This window comes from Staurois parvus, unplaced genomic scaffold (assembly GCF_062004578.1).
Source record: "Staurois parvus isolate SC_StPar_1 unplaced genomic scaffold, SC_StPar_1.0 ptg000446l, whole genome shotgun sequence".
NCBI classification, from domain to species: Eukaryota; Metazoa; Chordata; class Amphibia; order Anura; family Ranidae; genus Staurois; species Staurois parvus.
The window spans coordinates 3,039,708-3,057,799 of NW_028318242.1; the positions used below are offsets into that span (position 1 = coordinate 3,039,708).

Sequence of the window (18,092 nt, forward strand, 5' to 3'; positions counted from 1 at the left end):
ACCCACTACCCACCAGGGAGCCCAGCCGCCATCACACCGCTAGCCACCAGGGACTCAAACAGGGGCACCCACTACCCACCAGGGACTGCAAACCACCAGGGACCTTAGGCTACTATCCCACCAGGGATCGCAAGCCCACCATCCCACCAGGGATCGCTAACCCACCACCCCACCTGGGATCGCAAGCCCACCACCCCACCAGCGACCGTAAGCCCACCACCCTGCCCTCCGGCGTGCTGTCCCTCCGGCGACTCGCGGCCTACCACAACTCCTGAAGCCGCGGCCTTTCCTACCGGCCGCGGCAGACCACGGAGGACTGCGAACCGCGGAGGACCGAGAATCGTCACGAGACGCCCCGCTCTGGGCTCCGCAGATAGAAGGAAGCAGCAACCACCCCCACTGGCACGGAGAGGGTAAGCCGCCATGGGCCCCGAGTGGGTAAACCACCGCTACCACATCTGCTCCCCACCGTGCTCCACTCAGCTGTGCCCCTGCCATCGCATAGCCCTGAGCCCCGCTCCATCTGGCGGAGGCGCCCACCAACGCCTAGCCCACTCCACCTCCGGACATCGGCCCACACCACCTCCAGACGTCAGCCTACACCACCTCCTGCCGCCGGGCCTCTAGCACCTCCTGCCGCCGGACCTCTAGCACCTTCTGACGCCGGGCCTTCAGCACCCCTGATGCCGAGCCTTCAGCTCCTCCTGATGCCAGGCCTTCAGCTCCTCCTGACTCCGGGCCCTCAACACCTCCCGACGCCGGGCCCTCAACACCTCCTGACGCCGTGCCCTCAACACCTCCCGACGCCGAGCCCTGAACGCCTCCCGACGACAGGCCTCCAGCACCCCCTGACGCCGGGCCTACAACACCTCCAAACACCGCGCCCCACGGCTTGTCCAGTCGCCGAACCACTGTACCCACCGACGCCATGCCACAACACCCACGGACGCCGGCCTACAGCACCCACAGACTTCAGCCAGCTGCGGACCCAGCCGCCCACCACTCCCACTCCCCTCCCACGATTGGACACTGATGAACTCTGACACGGCACAACGGACTCTCCCCATCCTCACGTCCTGACTGAAACCTCTCTCCTCCCCGACCAGCACTCCGCTCACCCTAGCATGCCACCTGCACTCCTCCTCCTCCTCTCCTCCATTCCCAAACTTGCCTCCCTCTACCCCCCTACTCCCCCACAACAGCTCCACATTGCACCCTCACTTCTTCCTTCTCCCCTCTACGGCTCTCACCACCTCCTCCTGATACTCCACTCCCCCGCCGACCCACATGCTACCACCAACAGACCCACACGCTCCTGCGCATCCCGTTCCCATGCCACCTTCCTCACCCTTCTCCTAACCGCCGGAGACATCTCCCCGAACCCTGGCCCCCCACCTCCCCCTCTCGGCACCCCCCTGCTCCCGCCAGCCACCGCAACCCCCTCAACCTCATATCTGTCCCCCTCCTCCCCACATCCACCCCTCCTCTCTGTTGCACTCCTGAACGCCCGCTCGGTTTGCAACAAGCTCACCGCCATCCACAACCTCTTTGTCTCCCACTCCCTCAACCTCCTAGCGGTCACTGAAACCTGGATCCAAGCCACTGACTCCACCTCCCCTGCAGCACTATCCTATGGAGGCCTCATCTGGACCCACTCACCCAGACCGAGCGGCCGCAGAGGCGGTGGGGTCGGCATACTCCTGTTACCGCTGAGCACCTTCCAGGTCCTCCCTAACCCCCCCTCCCTATCCTTCTCCTCCTTCGAGGCCCACTGCATCCGGCTCTTCTCTCCCACCCCCCTGAGGATTGCGGTAATCTATCGGCCTCCTGGTTCCGCATCCCTCTTTCTAGACGACTTTGCCGCCTGGCTTCCCTTCTTCCTCTCCTCCGAGCTACCGACCATCATCCTAGGGGACTTCAACATCCCCATCAACGCCATCAGCCCGGCTACTTCCCAACTCCTCCTCCTAACCTCCTCCTTCGCGCTCACACAGCACACACAGTCCTCCACCCACATCAATGGAAACACCCTGGACCTCGTTTTCACCCACTTCTGCACCCCCCACGACTTCACTAGCACCCCCTTCCCCCTCTCTGACCACCACCTCCTCACATTCTCCATCTCCCCCTCCCTTAACCCCCCCCCCCCCCCAAAGCGTCTAACCATCACCCGCAACCTCCGCAATCTGAACCCGACCCATCTCCACCCGGCAGCTGACCGTCTATATGACAGTATCCTCCCTCTGTCATGCCCTGACCTGGCCACTACTGTGTACGATGACTCACTGTCGGCAGCCCGCGACTCCCTGGCACCCCTACCCACACGTCACACCAGACCCCGACCGCTTCAACCCTGGCAATACGAAATGTCTCAAACGACGCAGTCGCGCGCTGGAGCGCTTATGGCGCAAAACCAGATCCCCTCGCGAGTTCTCCCTCTACAAAGCCGCCTTCCTCACCTACACCACCTCCCTCCACGCCGCCAAGCAAGCTTATTTCGTAACCCTTATCAACACCCTCTCCACCTGTCCTCGCCGGCTCTTCTCCACTTTCAAATCCCTGCTTTCTCCCCCCCCCCACCTCCACTCAGCATCTCACTCACCACCCACGAGATTGCTAATAATTTCCAAAACAAGATTGACGCAATCCGTAAGGACATTGTCAACTCACATTCTACCTCTCCACCCAGCCCCCCGCCCTCCATCAACTCCTCAACCCTCCCCTCCTCCGACTTCATAGCCGCACTACCCCCCCCTAAGCCTAACGCCCCGCACACTATCACCTCCCCAACGCTCCGTTCCTTCAGCCCAGCTACCCCTGAGGAGGTCTCTAAGTTTTTCACTGAAGCCCGCCTCACCACCTGCCCCCTGGACCCTATCCCCTCACAGCTCCTCCAGTCACCCCCCTTCTCCATCATTCGCTCCCTCACCCACATCTTCAATCTCTCCCTCTCCACTGGCACTTTCCCCTCCCCTCTAAAGCACGCGCACATCACCCCCATACTCAAAAAATCCTCCCTTGACCCCACTGGCCTGAACAACCTTAGACCCATCTCCCTGCTACCATTCACTTCCAAGCTCCTTGAGCGCCTGGCCTACAATTGCCTAAGCGCCCACCTCACTGATAACAACCTTCTTGATCCTCTACAGTCTGGCTTCCATCCCCTACACTCCAGCAAAACCGCCCTACTTAAAATCACCAACGACCTGCTAACCGCCAAAGCTAATGGCCATTACTCTGTCCTCCTGCTCCTTGACCTCTCCGTGGCCTTCGACACTGTCGACCACCCTCTCCTCCTTGCTAAACTGCACTCCCTTGGCATCAGGGACACTGCTCTCTCCTGGTTCTCCTCCTACCTATCCCAACGCTCCTTCAGCGTCACCTATAACACTGCCACCTCCCCCTATCTGTCGGAGTCTCCCAAGGCTCTGTCCTCGGACCCCTCCTCTTCTCCATCTACACCACCTCCCTTGGCAAACTAATACACTCCCACGGCTTCAATAACCACCTCTATGCCGACGACACACAAATTTACCTCTCCACCCCCCACCTCACCCCCTCACTCTCCGCCCGCATCGCCCACCTCCTGAACGACATATCAGACTGGATGTCGCACCATTTCCTCAAATTAAACCTGTCCAAAACCGAACTCCTGGTCTTCCCCCCACCCCACGCCCCCCCCCATCCTCTCCATCACTACTAACAACGCCACCATCACTCCCACCCCACATGCCAAAGTCCTGGGTGTCACCCTGGACTCAAACCTTTCCTTCCTACCTCACGTCCAATTACTATCAAGATCATGCAGGCTCCACCTCCGCAACATCTCCAAGATACGTACATTCCTCACCCTAGACACTACTAAACAACTCGTACACTCCCTCATCATCTCACGCCTGGACTACTGCAACTCCCTTCTCACTGGTCTACCCAAACAAACGCTATCCCCACTCCAGTCGATCCTGAACTCAGCGGCGAGACTCATCCACCTCACCAACCGCTCCACATCCGCCACCCTCCTCTGCCAATCCCTTCACTGGTTCCCTATTGCCCAGCGCATCAAATTCAAACTGCTAACTCTGACCTACAAAGCCATTCTGTCAGGGATCCGGCTATTACCAGAGATGTGTGGACCGACACAGGGAAACGCAGACTACAGGTATAGTATAAAAGAATACAATTTATTAAAGGCTAAACAATACATAAACGCAGTGCAAGGCTAAACATAAACACAGTGCAAACAAACCAAACCTCCAACAGATAATAATATGTACAACACCAAACGTAGTCAGGCGGGCCGGGTCGATAGCAAACGGACAGACCAGGTACAAGGAGCAGGCGGAAGAGTGGTCAGGAATAGCCGAGGTCGGTACAGGCAGAGTTCGTGCAGAGTCAGGATCAAAGCAAAGTCAGGATCAGGCAGGAAGCAGACAGGATGCAGGTACAGGGGCTCATGGGAACAATACACCAAGGCACTGACTGCAGGCCTGGCCATTCCTTAAATACACCTCCTGCAATCAGCCTCAGGTGATGGCTTGATTGCAGGAGTGAGCTTCTGGCTGCTGAGAGCACCCGCTGGCCAGCCCTGGTACTGCAGCCCACACGGCAGGTGAGTCCCACCACCAGTGGTGAATCCATTCCTGACACATTCACAACGCCGCCCCAAACTACCTAAGCGACCTGATACCCAAATACTATCCTACTCGTGCCCTTCGCTCCTCACAGGACCTCCTACTCTCTAGCTCCCTGGTCTCTTCCTCAAACGCCCGATTGCAGGATTTCTCCAGGACTTCCCCCATCCTCTGGAACTCCCTACCCCAATCCATCCGCCTGTCACCTACCCTCCTCACCTTCAGGCGCACCCTGAAAACCCACCTCTTCAGGAAAGCCTACCCCACTCTCACCTAACAACTGACCTTCTCCACTCCTCTCACCACTCCATCCCCCACAGCCATTTCCTCCTGTACCACTTTCCCCTCCCTCCTAGATTGTAAGCTCGAAAGAGCAGGGCCCTCTAACCCCTCGTGTATTGTATTGTTTCTGTCTTGTCTCATGTTCTGTCCACCTTGCTACTGTACAGCGCTGAGCAAACCCTTTGGCGCTATATAAATACTGTATAATAATAATAATTTTTGGATGACATTTTTTTCATTTTCTGTGCAATCTATAGACAAAAAAGTAAAAAACAAAACAATGGAGCATTCACTGGGAGTCTTACCAGGTCGACAATACAACACCCACCTGTGTTGGTTCCAAGTTGTGAGGATTACCAAATGCTCTTCATCTCATTTCTGTGTAGCAAACAAAACATTACATTGAAGGAGATACATAGATCAGGATACATTGATCCTGCGGATCCACCAGAGAATTCACTGCTTCTGTTAGAAAATCCCTTAACCTGGATACAAACCTGTCTAATTTGGTTGTTGAACCTTGAGGTCAGGAATTCATCATCTAGCATTCCTCACTTGAAACAACAAAGTGACCACTCCCTGGAGCAGGAAGCTGAAGATCTGGTGGCATTCTCCATGGACTAGAACAAGGACATTCATAGTTTTGATGTTGGCACGCGAACTGGGGCAATGACACCTAGGCAGAGAAGACCCAAATTACTAAATTGTGTGCGGACACAGAAATGACAGAAAATGGAAATCAAGAAGAAGACAGAACTGAATCTCCATTTAGTAGCCCTTGGAACCCATTTCCTGAACCACAGCATTGGAGACACAAAATGTGTGCACAAACGTAAAAGGTTAACAAGTGTCCCCCACTCTGAAACATTGGGGTGCACCTTTATGCAGAGGAAAGCTGATCTGACAATTTTTCAGACTGACAAGACTTGCAGGTGGACATTGAACCAACCTATGAGGGTCTCAATAAGAATGTAGAGGGTGTAAACTAAAGGAACCTTTCCTAAAAATTAGAGAATTGACAACTGTCAGTCTGTGCCATAGGCTGCTTCCCCAACTGAAAAGAGTGCTTTTACTGCTCGTAGGATCCTAGACAAATAGTATCTAGAATCGATCTGAAGAGATATTGTCCCTTAAAGACCATGTATGAGAAACATCTCTTACACAAGAATTGTGCAACCTGGCACTGGTGTCTATATATATAACCAATGATATGAGATCCAAGCAAGATCAAAACTGGAATGTTTTTAACAGACCCTCACAGCTGAAAGTAAAAGCTACAGCCAATGTCCATGCATACTATCATTGGATCAATCACAACAGTGGAGAGATCTCCTAAAAGGGAATTTAGAATGTGTTTTTCAAATTTTCTAAAGAGAGTACAGACTATAGAAAAGACTTTGTGACATGAGTATAGAACAACTGAGACAAGCAATAGAACTGGGAGCAGAAACTGTTGATTCCATTAGCTGAAGGGTAGAGAAAAGGAGAAAACAACTTCTTTTTTTTGGGCATAATAGCCTAAAACTGAAATAAATCTGAAAATTATCAAAAACATTTTTTTCTCTAGAGAGGCCATAGAAACCACATTTAAGCCACAGAGGAATCCCCACTAAGCAGGGATCTCTAGCATGCCTATTAGATTTAGCAGGGGAGGGAGAAAACAAATGTTATTGAACTGAGTTTTGGGGCAGGCAGCCCATACATTGTTTTTTTTCCCGACATTTGAAGTAGATGGGGGAATCACTCCCACGGAGCTACTTCCCCACTGTCAGAATACACTGAACAGTGCTGCTGGCTACAGTACAATTACTATATAGCCAATCTAATTTATTGTTATTAAAAAACACCTTTCCCTTTTAATCTGTAATTTTCTGTAAAATTCAATGCAATATGGTAACTTGGAAGACTTCTGTACACAGTTGGTGTACAGAACGTCTCCAGAAATGTCATTACAATGATACCTTGGTTCACGAACGCTTCTGTTCATGAACAACTCGGCTCATGAACCAATGAGTTCACAAAAATTTGCTTTGGTTGACGAACACGAGCTGCGGCCATCTTCCCTGCTCTGACATGTGGTCATGGCTTTTTGTAGGCGAAATCGCGGTCACAGACAGACACTGAAAGTATACTGTGAAGACACTTACAGTACTGAGAAGTTTTTTGGTGTGCTTTTTAGCACATACTGTACTGTACTGTACATCCCTGTGCACACTTGTGTTAAAGCTTTTTTGTGTGCTTTTTAGCACATAATGTACCAAGCAAGCATGGAGGTAAGGAGAAAGTGCGGAGCGGTAATGAAGGTGACAAGAATGTGTAGAGAAAGCATGTTGTTGAAAAGAAAATGCAGAGTGGTAATGAAGGTGACCAGAATGTGCATAGTGGTAATGAAGGTGACAAGAACATTCAGAGCGGTAATGAAGATGACAAGAACATTCAGAGCGGTAATAAAGGTGACAGAATGTGCAGAGCAAGCATGGTGGTAAAAAGAATGTGCAGAGTGGTAATGAAGGTGACAAGAACATGCAGAGCGGTAATGAAGGTGACAAGAATGTGCAGAGCGGTAAAGAAGGTGAACAGAATGTGCAGAGCAGTAATGAAGGTGACAAAAAATGTGCAGAGCGGTAATGAAGGTGAGAAGAATGTGCAGAGCAAGTATGGTGGTAAAAAGAATGTGCAGAGCAGTAATGAAGGTGACAGAATGTGAGAGCAAGCATGGTGGTAAAAAGAATGTGCAGAGCAGTATTGAAGGTGACAGAATGTGCAGTGCAAGCATGGTGGTAAAAAGAATGTGCAGCGCTATAAAGAAAGTGACAAGAATGTGCAGAGTGGTAATGAAGGTGACAAGAACATGCAGAGCGGTAATGAAGGTGAGAAGAACGTGCAGAGTGGTAATGAAGGTGACCAGAACATGCAGAGCGGTAATGAAGGTGACAAGAATGTGCAGAGCAGTAAAGAAGGTGAACAGAACATGCAGAGCGGTAATGAAGTTGACAAAAAATGTACAGAGCATAATGAAAGCGAGAAGAACGTGCAGAGCGGTAATGAAGGTGACAAGAATGTGCAGAGCAAGCATGGTGGTAAACAGAAAGTGTAGAGTGGAAATGAAGAAAATAACCATTGAGTTGAAGAAGGAAATTTTAGAAAAGCATCACCGTGGTATTCCTGTGGCCTCAGAGTACAAGATGGAGAAGTCGACAATCTCCACTATTTTGAAATAGAAAGCTGCCATCAGAGGAGCTGATGTGGCAAAAGGAGCAACAATGGTAACCAAGCAGAGGACGCAAGTGCAGGAAGAGGTGGAAAACCTTTTGTTAGTGTGGTTGTAGGAGAAACAGCTGACAGGTGATAGCGTTAGTGAAGCTATGATCTGTGAAAAAGACAGGAAATTGCACAGTGATTTACAGCAAAAAAACCCGTAGAGGGTGGTTTGAAAAATTCCACAAGAGAAGTAGCACCCACAGTGTGACAAGACATGTTGAGGCTTCGAGTTCTGACAGCGCTGCTGCAGCAGCCTACAAGAATTTGCGGAATTCATGAAGGCAGAAGGATACGTCGCTCAACAAGTGTTCAGCTATGATGAAACAGGGCTCTTCTGGATAAAGATGCTGAACAGAACCTATATCACACAGAAGGAAAAGGCACTGCCGGGGCACAAGCCCATGAAGGAGATCTCCCCAATGTCCTTATGGAGGGGGACTCTCCCTCCGAACAATAACCACCTCCCACCCACCTTCCTGTCCTCCACGCCAGAAGTCGTCTCAAGCAACATTAGTGTTCTCTCTCTTCATACTGTACTGTACTTTCTTTCATATTTTTGTGGTTCAAAAACAAACAAAAAAAAGGTCAGAACGGATTAACCTTATTTACATTGAAGCTTATGGGAATATTTGATTCGGTTCGCGACCACATTTGTAGGGGTCAGAACGAATTAACCTGATTTACATTGAACCCTATGGGAAAATTTACCTCGATTCGCGATCAATTCGTTCGAGTCACGGAACGAATTAAGTTTGTGAACGGAGGTATTTGAATAAGCTCAATTGGGGTGAAACGTCATCAGAATACGTGGCTTAGTGTAGGGACTGTACTGGAAGTCAGCTACATTAAATAAACCTAATAGGATGAGTTTTTTTGGTGTGAGGTTCTGTATTTTACTCTTCCTACATTTGCTAAACTGAAAAAGTTCTTTATTAATCATCACCCAGAACAGTGGAAAAGCTAGTTTTGGGACCTAGAGTGGTGCAATTTCTTTGATCTGTTAAACTCTTAGGCTAGATTCACGCTTAGCTGAGCGTTTTCAGGTGTTTTTTCAAGCATTTTTTGCATTGTTCAAGCATTTTCAAGGGTTTTTGTGCAAGATTTACAAAGATTATAGTTGTTTTTTCAGGCATTTTTTCAACTAAAAGGTGTCAAGTGCCGCTGAAAAAGAAATGAAGAGCTGCTGTTTGAGTAGAAAATCGTGCAACAAAATGCTTGAAAAAAAGCTCATGTCGCATTTTTCAAGGTGTTTGGATTCAAGTCTATGGGAACAAAAACGCTCAAATCTGCCTGGAAAGTAGCTTGTACTTTTTTTTCAAATGTGAACAGGGGCCATTGAAATGAATGGGACTTTGTTTGTTGAGCGTTTTTGAGCACAAGTGTGAACCAGGTTTTACAGTGAACCATTAAAATGTTTTAAGGGTCCATGTACACTGGGCATACAAAATGCTGCTTATACAGGCATTATGTGTTTTTTTCCTTCAGCCAGTAGAACAGTGGTTCTTAAACTGGGTTCGATCGAACCCCAGGGGTTCGGTGAGTCAGTCTCGCGGGTTCGGCGGAGGTGAAGACCCACACCCAACTCATATGATTCGTGATGACATGCCCCGCTTGTCCATCATTGGCTGCAGGTGGTCACGCAACATCGCTTAGCCCAGTGGTCGGCAAGCCGCGGCTCGCGAGCCACATACGGCTCTTTACACGCTTTAATGCGGCTCTTGTGTGCCGGGCGCCCGCTCCCCTCCCTCCTCTCGGGCGGCAGGGACTCTGCAGCGTGATCCAAAAAAAAAACCAGCCAGGGCAGCGCGCTCAAATGTAATGATTGGCCAGTCTCGCTGCCACTCACATCCTGATAGCCAGTGATTGGCTGTCAGGATGTGTGTAGGCGGGGCAGCGTGATGAACGTGAGAGGAGCTAGGCTCCTCTCACAGTCCGCCCTGAAGACCGGAACGGCGCGGGAATACGGCGAGAGGAACGCGCGGAGCAAAGGTAAGTGAATTGACACAGGGGGGACTTGGCTTACTACTTGCTACTTACTTACTACTACTATATAAGGGATGAATTAATATGGGGGATGAATTACTATAGGGGGGATGAATTACTATATGGGGATGAATTACTATGGGGGATGAATTACTATATGGGGGATGAATTACTATATGGGGGATGTATTACTATATGGGGGATGTATTACTATGGGGGATGAATTACTATATGGGGGATGAATTACTACGGGGGATGAATTACTATATGGGGGATGAATTACTATATGGGGGATGAATTACTATATGGGGGATGAATTAATATGGGGGGTGAATTACTATATGGGGGGGATGAATTACTATGGGGGATGAATTACTATATGGGGGATGAATTACTATATGGGGGATGAATTACTATATGGGGGATGTATTACTATGGGGGATGAATTACTATATGGGGGATGAATTACTATATGGGGGATGAATTACTATGGGGGATGAATTACTATGGGGGATGAATTACTATGGGGGATGAATTACTATATGGGGGATGAATTACTATGGGGGATGAATTACTATATGGGGGATGTATTACTATGGGGGATGAATTACTATATGGGGGATGAATTACTATATGGGGGATGAATTACTATGGGGGATGAATTACTATGGGGGATGAATTACTATATGGGGGATGAATTACTATGAGGGATGAATTACTATGGGGGATGAATTACTATATGGGGGATGAATTACTATGGGGGATGAATTACTATATGGGGGATGAATTACTATGGGGGATGAATTACTATATGGGGGATGAATTACTATATGGGGGATGAATTACTATGGGGGGTGAATTACTATATGGGGGATGAATTACTATGGGGGATGAATTACTATATGGGGGATGAATTACTATAGGGGGGGTGAATTACTATGGGGGATGAATTACTATATGGGGGATGAATTACTATATGGGGGATGAATTACTATGGGGGATGAATTACTATAAAACAGTGGTTCTTAACCTGGGTTCGATCGAACCCCAGGGGTTCAGTGAGTCAGTCTCGCGGGTTCGGCAGAGGTGAAGACCCACACCCGACTCATATGATTCGTGCAGTAAATATTCATTATTATGTTTTTGTTTTTGTGTGAAAATCATGTTTTAATGGTTTTGCTCTTTGTTCTTAACGGTTTTGTTCATTTTGTGCACCTATGTATAAATATATACCTATGTTTTGAATTTTAGAAATCATATTTTATTTTTCCAATTAACAAGGGTTCGGTGAATGCGCATATGAAACTGGTGGGGTTCAGTACCTCCAACAAGGTTAAGAACCACTGCAGTAGAAGCAGCTCTTAGTTAGTCTATGTGTCCATGCAACATTAGGGAATTTTTAGGCATATTTAGAGAAGCCTGTTTAGAGGCAGGAGAAAAAACCTCAACAGAATCTCATTTTTGAGAGGATCTTTTGGGCAGAAAAAATGCTTAATGCTCATAAACGCACATTAAACGGCATTATTTCTGCCCCTAGTGTGCATGGACCCTTAGTGTAAGCAGTGTAAATACCAGCGTTTGACTTAGTATCAGCCTTTAGAAGTCACTGTAGAGCAGAGCTTAGACGGGAGGGAGAAACAGCACAAGGCGCAAATCAGAAGTGCTGCAATTCAAAAACTGTGTTGATAGGAGGAGACAGCAGATTGATAAAGGGATGAGCTCATTGGTGTGCGGCTTCTCATTTCACTGTCCAGTCGCAAGATAGGGAAGGAGAAGAGACCTACAAGTGAAATTAGCTGCAACAGAGAAAGATCAGGTTCCCTGCCATGCCAAGTAGGTCTATGCTGAGTGGCATAGCTGCATTAATCGTAGGACTGGATGGATAGAAATACAAATGCTTTAGCAAGTAAAACAGCTTTCACTTAAGTATTTTAGCTTTGTATGTAGCTGTCTGCCTTGAGTTCAGCTTTAGACCTCCTTCACATAGCCAGGTTGGTGTGTCCAGGCTTAGACATCTGTCCTAAACTGCAGTTAATTGCTCTATGTGCGGCTACATACGATCAGCGGCATCCGCTGTCAGCACGTCATTAGTTTAAACGGGCTGAGCAGCTGCTGCTGATTGCATAACCCGGTCATTCCAGCAGCAAGAATCTACAGATTCTTTCTGCAGGAATCCAGCAGCCGCACCAACCCTACTGCTTTCAACTGGTATACCAGGATGATGCCTGCAGCTTGTTTTTTTTCTGCCGGCAGCCAGCTTTTTTTTTTTTTAAAGCCATTCTAGCGGCTAGTTAGCTGCTGGACTGCATTTACAGGTGGTGGGAAGGGTCGCCATCTTCCCCCCACACCCACCGGTGCTTCTCTGGGTTCTCTGTCCGACTGGAAGGTTCTGATGATCTCTACGGTAAAGGAAGCCAGAAGTGACAAGCATTTTCATCACTTCCAGTTTCTCTGGATGTAAACAGCACCATTTGCAAAATAGAAAAGCATCTGATCACACTGATCATGGTGTGATCAAAAGCTTTTAAAGGCAGAGGAGACATCTGGGGTCTAATAGACCCCAGATCTCTCCATAAAGAGTTCCTGTCACTGCCTATAGCTATCACAATAGACGTTTACATTCCTTTTGAAAGCAATGAAAGTGATAGAAAAAAATTAAAGAAACAGTGTAAAAATTTAAAAAAATTAAAATAAAAAATGTTTTTTTACAGCAGTTCCAACCCCTCATGATCGCGTGCAAAAGCGAATGCATGCGTTGGTCCCACACTCCTATGTAAATTTGATGTGATGTATTGCTGCGAATGTCAGAGCGAGAACAATAGTTCTAGCACCAGATCTCCTCTGTAACTCTCCACTGGTAACCTGTAAAAGCTTTTAACCTCCCTGGAGGTATTCCCGAGTGTAGCTCGGGGTAAAGTTTCAGCACCACAAGCGGTAACCCTGAGCTACACTCGGGAATACCATGCAGCACTGCTACAGGATCTCTTCTTCACTTACCTTCTCCTGCGCTCCCACGATGTCCTTTCTGCAGTTTCTCCGGCAATGTCCTCCGGCCGATGTCAGCATCTGTCTTCTGGGTTCCGTTCCCTGCGACGTCGGGACGTACAGGGGACGAAACGGCTGGAAATTTAAAAATGTGAAAAAGTGACATTCACTAAATACACTAAAATCACATAGTAAAACATTACTGTATCAAACCATTTCACATACATTTTGTCCCTAGTGCTTTGTCCTGTGCCCTGCCTGCATTTTTACTGTTCTTTCTGCCTGGAAACTGAGAAAAGTCCATGGCGTCCAAAAAGTGTCCCTTTAGGTCAAAATCGGTTTTAGACCAGCTACAGAACAGCGATAGTAAATCAGAACCACTTGCAGAATTGAGTGATGATTCATGGAGAAATTCGTCATCAGACACTGAAAACAATTTTGCGACTTTGCTCAGTGATGTGCGAACTTGGCACTCTATTTCAAATTTCAGTGTTTTTGGTTTGATTATATTATTGAATTAAATTTATTATTATATTATTTTTTTGATTATTTATTAAAATATAATTTATGATTTTGTGTTTAAAATTTTAACATATCGGGGATGTTTACTAGACTCTTGTTCGGACAGATTTCAGTGAGTTATTCCTAAAAATGACAGGCCTACAATAAAAAAAATACATATTTCCATGCAAAAAATGTACCGCTTTGAGCACAGAAATACTGACATAATCAGACCGCTAGGCAGGTTAAAGCATTGCCTTTGGAGATTTTAAGTACAGTATTTTGGCGCCATTCTGCAAGCAAGCGCAATTTTAAAGCATGACATTTTAGTTATCTATTTACTACCGTAACACCATCTTTTATATTTTACTAAACAATTGGGTATTATATTGTGTTTTTGTGTATTAAAGGTCATTAAATTGTATCAAAAAACTGCTATGTGAATACTGTGTGACATAAAAATATTCTCCCTCTCTAAAAAAATATATATATTGGGGTTGGACTTCTGATTACACTCCGCCCCCCCTCCCCTTCTCCTTTTTTTTTTCTGTGCTCTGGTGTTGTAGCTCCATATATAAGTGGAAGGCCAACTCTGTTGGTGAAAGAAGAGACCCTGCTTTTTCTGTGATTGGGCATCCTCTTACAGTAGTCTGAAACATTCTGGTCCACTTCCCTTAAAGCAGAGCTCCACCCAAAAGAGGAAGTTCTGTTTTAAGCCTTTGTCCCCCGCTCCCCATTAAGGATTGGCACCTTTGGGGAGCGGGTATCCGAATTTGACAGGTACCCGCTCCCACATCCGCTGCGATCATCTAGGAGATCAGAAGCGGAAGTTGTCTTCCCCTCCCTCCCCGTAGTCTTCTGGGACACGTGACAGAAGACTATGGGGCCATTCACAAAGCGCAGTGTGTTTTGCGCAAGCGCAGTGGGCACCCGGCTGTGGGGCCGTCATCTCTCCCAGGTGCTGAAGATGTTGGCACCTGGGAGAGATGACTGCCGGTGAAACCAGCTGTGGTGAGGACACCGCTGGACTGAGGGACTGCTAAGTGTCTGTATTTTAAAAGTCAGCAGCTACAGATTTTGTAGCTGCTGACTTTTATTTTTTTTTCAGCTGGAACAACGCTTTAAAGTGTTACTAAACCCAGGCCTCTGCATTCACTATATATTGTCACCCACAGTACACACAACATGGAAATGCAATTATTTTAGTAAATATAAACTGCTAAATACCTTTTCTCATCAGCAGTTAGAGCAGTCTTGTGACTTCTATCAGTGTCCAGCTGAGCACTGGTTAAAGCTTGTAGGAGAAGTTTTCATTCTCCTTTGACTGTCCTATAAGGCTGCATGAGCCCTGAACCTCTCACTGGACAGTGTGGATTGGCCCTGTGCTGATCACATACACTCTCCCAAGAAAAAAAAACCCTCTCTAGCCATACACACTAAACTGAGCATGTGCAGTGACTCCTAGAGCTACTATTAGCAGATGGATTGGGGACAGAAGAGGAGAAGGATCAGAGAAGTCAGGATCAAACAGCCTTTTTACACAATGCAGAGGATTAACCCCTTAGGTTCCACAGTGAATATAATAAGCATAATTCACTGCCAGGGGCGGACTAACAACTCATGGGGCCCGTGTCCTTGCCCAAACTCAAAAAAGCCTATGAAAAAGGTACCAGGGGCATCTCATGGGGCCCCCTACTGACCCCGGGCCCTTGGGCAGTGCCTGAGTTTCAAAATGGTCAGACCACCCCTGTTCACTGCATATACAGACTGATTTTACTGTTGTGGGCTTAGGAACACTGTAACTCTGGTGTTATGTCCTGGAGAAACTATTTGTCTTGGCCTTTTCTTTTAGTACCGTATTTTCCGGCATATAAGACGACTTTTTGACCCTTGAAAATCTTCTCAAAAGTTGGGGGTCGCCTTATACGCCGGTATACTTCAGGACGGCACTTTTTAGGGGGGCGGCGTGGTGCCGCTGCCGTCCCCCCCTTCCGAAGGAAGGGACACTAAGTACAGGGGTGGGCAGAGAGCTGCTGTCTCTTACCTGGCTCCCACGACGATCCATCCAGGAAGCGCTGCTGATTCAGTCACTCCGGCCACTCTGTCACTCCTCTCGCTCAGCTCCACCTCCTCACCGGTGATTGGCCACCAGAACTGTAGCTCAGGAAAGGCACACAGGCGGCCAATCACGGGTGAGGAGGCGGAGCCAAGCGGACCCGCGAAAATCGAGTGAGGGAGCAGCCGGTAAGTGGGCAGTGCAGAGGTGCTGCTGCAACCACATATGCTGGCTGCAGCAGCACCATACTGGAACAGGGGTCAGCAAGTGTCATTGATGTCAGTGGGAGGAATAGTGTCCCATCATTGGTGTCACTGACACCAATGATGGGGCACTATTCCTCCCACTGACACCAATGATGGGGCATGATTCTTTCCACTGACACCAATGATGGGGCACTATTCCTCCCACTGACACCAACGATGGGGCACTATTCCTCCCCCCACTGACACCAACGATGGGGCACTATTCCTCCCACTGACGGGGTACTATTCCTCCCACTGACACCAACGATGGGGCACTATTCCTCTCCCCACTGACGGGGTACTATTCCTCCCACTGACACCAATGATGGGGCACGATTCTTCCCACTGACACCAATGATGGGGTGCTATTCCTCCCACTGACACCAATGATGGGGCACGATTTGTTGCTCTGACACCAATGATGGGGCACGATTCCTCCACTGACACCAATGATGGGGCACTATTCCTCCCCCCACTGACACCAACGATGGGGCACTATTCCTCCCACTGACGGGGTACTATTCCTCCCACTGACACCAACGATGGGGCACTATTCCTCTCCCCACTGACGGGGTACTATTCCTCCCACTGACACCAATGATGGGGCACGATTCTTCCCACTGACACCAATGATGGGGTGCTATTCCTCCCACTGACACCAATGATGGGGCACGATTCTTCACTCTGACACCAATGATGGGGCACGATTCCTCGCTCTGACACCAATGATGGGGCATGATTCCTCCCACTGACACCAATGATGGGACACTATTCCTCCCACTGATACCAATGATGGGACACTATTCCTCCCACTGACACCAATGATGGGGCACTATTCCTCCCACTGACACCAATGATGGGGGCACTATTCCTCCCACTGACACCAATGATGGGGCACGATTCTTCCCACTGACACCAATGATGGGGCACTATTCCTCCCACTGACACCAATGATGGGGCACTATTCCTCCCACTGACACCAATGATGGGGCACGATTCTTCCCACTGACACCAATGATGGGGCACTATTCCTCCCACTGACACCAATGATGGGGCACTATTCCTCCCACTGACACCAATGATGGGGCACTATTCCTCCCACTGACACCAATGATGGGGCACTATTCCTCCCACTGACACCAATGATGGGGCACTATTCCTCCCACTGACACCAATGATGGGGCACTATTCCTCCCACTGACACCAATGATGGGGCACTATTCCTCCCACTGACACCAATGATGGGGCACTATTCCTCCCACTGACACCAATGATGGGGCACTATTCCTCCCACTGACACCAATGATGGGGCACTATTCCTCCCACTGACACCAATGATGGGGCACTATTCCTCCCACTGACACCAATGATGGGGCACTATTCCTCCCACTGACACCAATGATGGGGCACTATTCCTCCCACTGACACCAATGATGGGGCACTATTCCTCCCACTGACACCAATGATGGGGCACTATTCCTCCCACTGACACCAATGATGGGGCACTATTCCTCCCACTGACACCAATGATGGGGCACTATTCCCCCCACTGACACCAATGATGGGGCACTATTCCTCCCACTGACACCAATGATGGGGCACTATTCCTCCCACTGACACCAATGATGGGACACTATTCCTCCCACTGACACCAATGACGGGGCACTATTCCTCCCACTGACACCAATGATGGGGCACTATTCCTCCCACTGACACCAATGATGGGGCATGATTCTTCCCACTGACACCAATGATGGGGCATGATTCTTCCCACTGGTGTGCATTGGAAGAGGGGTAGTCTTATACAGCGAGTATAGCCCAAACCCTATATTTTAACAGGAAAAGTAGGGGGTCGTCTTATACGCTGGAAAATACGGTACCCCTGGGGACATACGGATTAATTCTGTTTATGTACTTACGCTGTATGGTGATGGTGTATTCTTTCATAAAACTAAAATAATTTTATATATATATAAAGTAATTTTCCACCAAAAAAAAACTATTTCAATATGTAAGGCTACCTTCACACTGATCTGCAGCAAAAATTCATACGTGTTTTTGCCGCATTTGAGGTGCATTTTTAACATGACGTGTAACTCAAAAAACACACCAAAAATGCAGCGTGGGTGTATTTTTGTTGCGTTTTCC

The 18,092-nt window shown here is 48.3% G+C and overlaps 1 protein-coding gene across 3 annotated transcripts in view; it reads right to left on the minus strand.

Moving 5' to 3' along the window:
- The window catches only part of LOC149453615 (F-box only protein 36-like), a 66,277-nt gene that overhangs the window by 43,444 nt on the left and 4,741 nt on the right, over positions 1-18,092 (minus strand). For 2 of the 3 annotated variants that reach the window (XM_089688135.1, XM_089688133.1), the window contains exons 2-4: positions 13,155-13,277; positions 5,411-5,589; positions 5,242-5,291 (exon numbers count right to left, since the gene is read on the minus strand). The gene's annotated coding sequence lies outside the window, so the exon portion shown is untranslated. Of the gene's footprint in view, positions 1-5,241; positions 5,292-5,410; positions 5,878-13,154; positions 13,278-18,092 lie in introns of those variants that run through there. The other variant, XM_089688134.1, reaches the window with a different exon arrangement.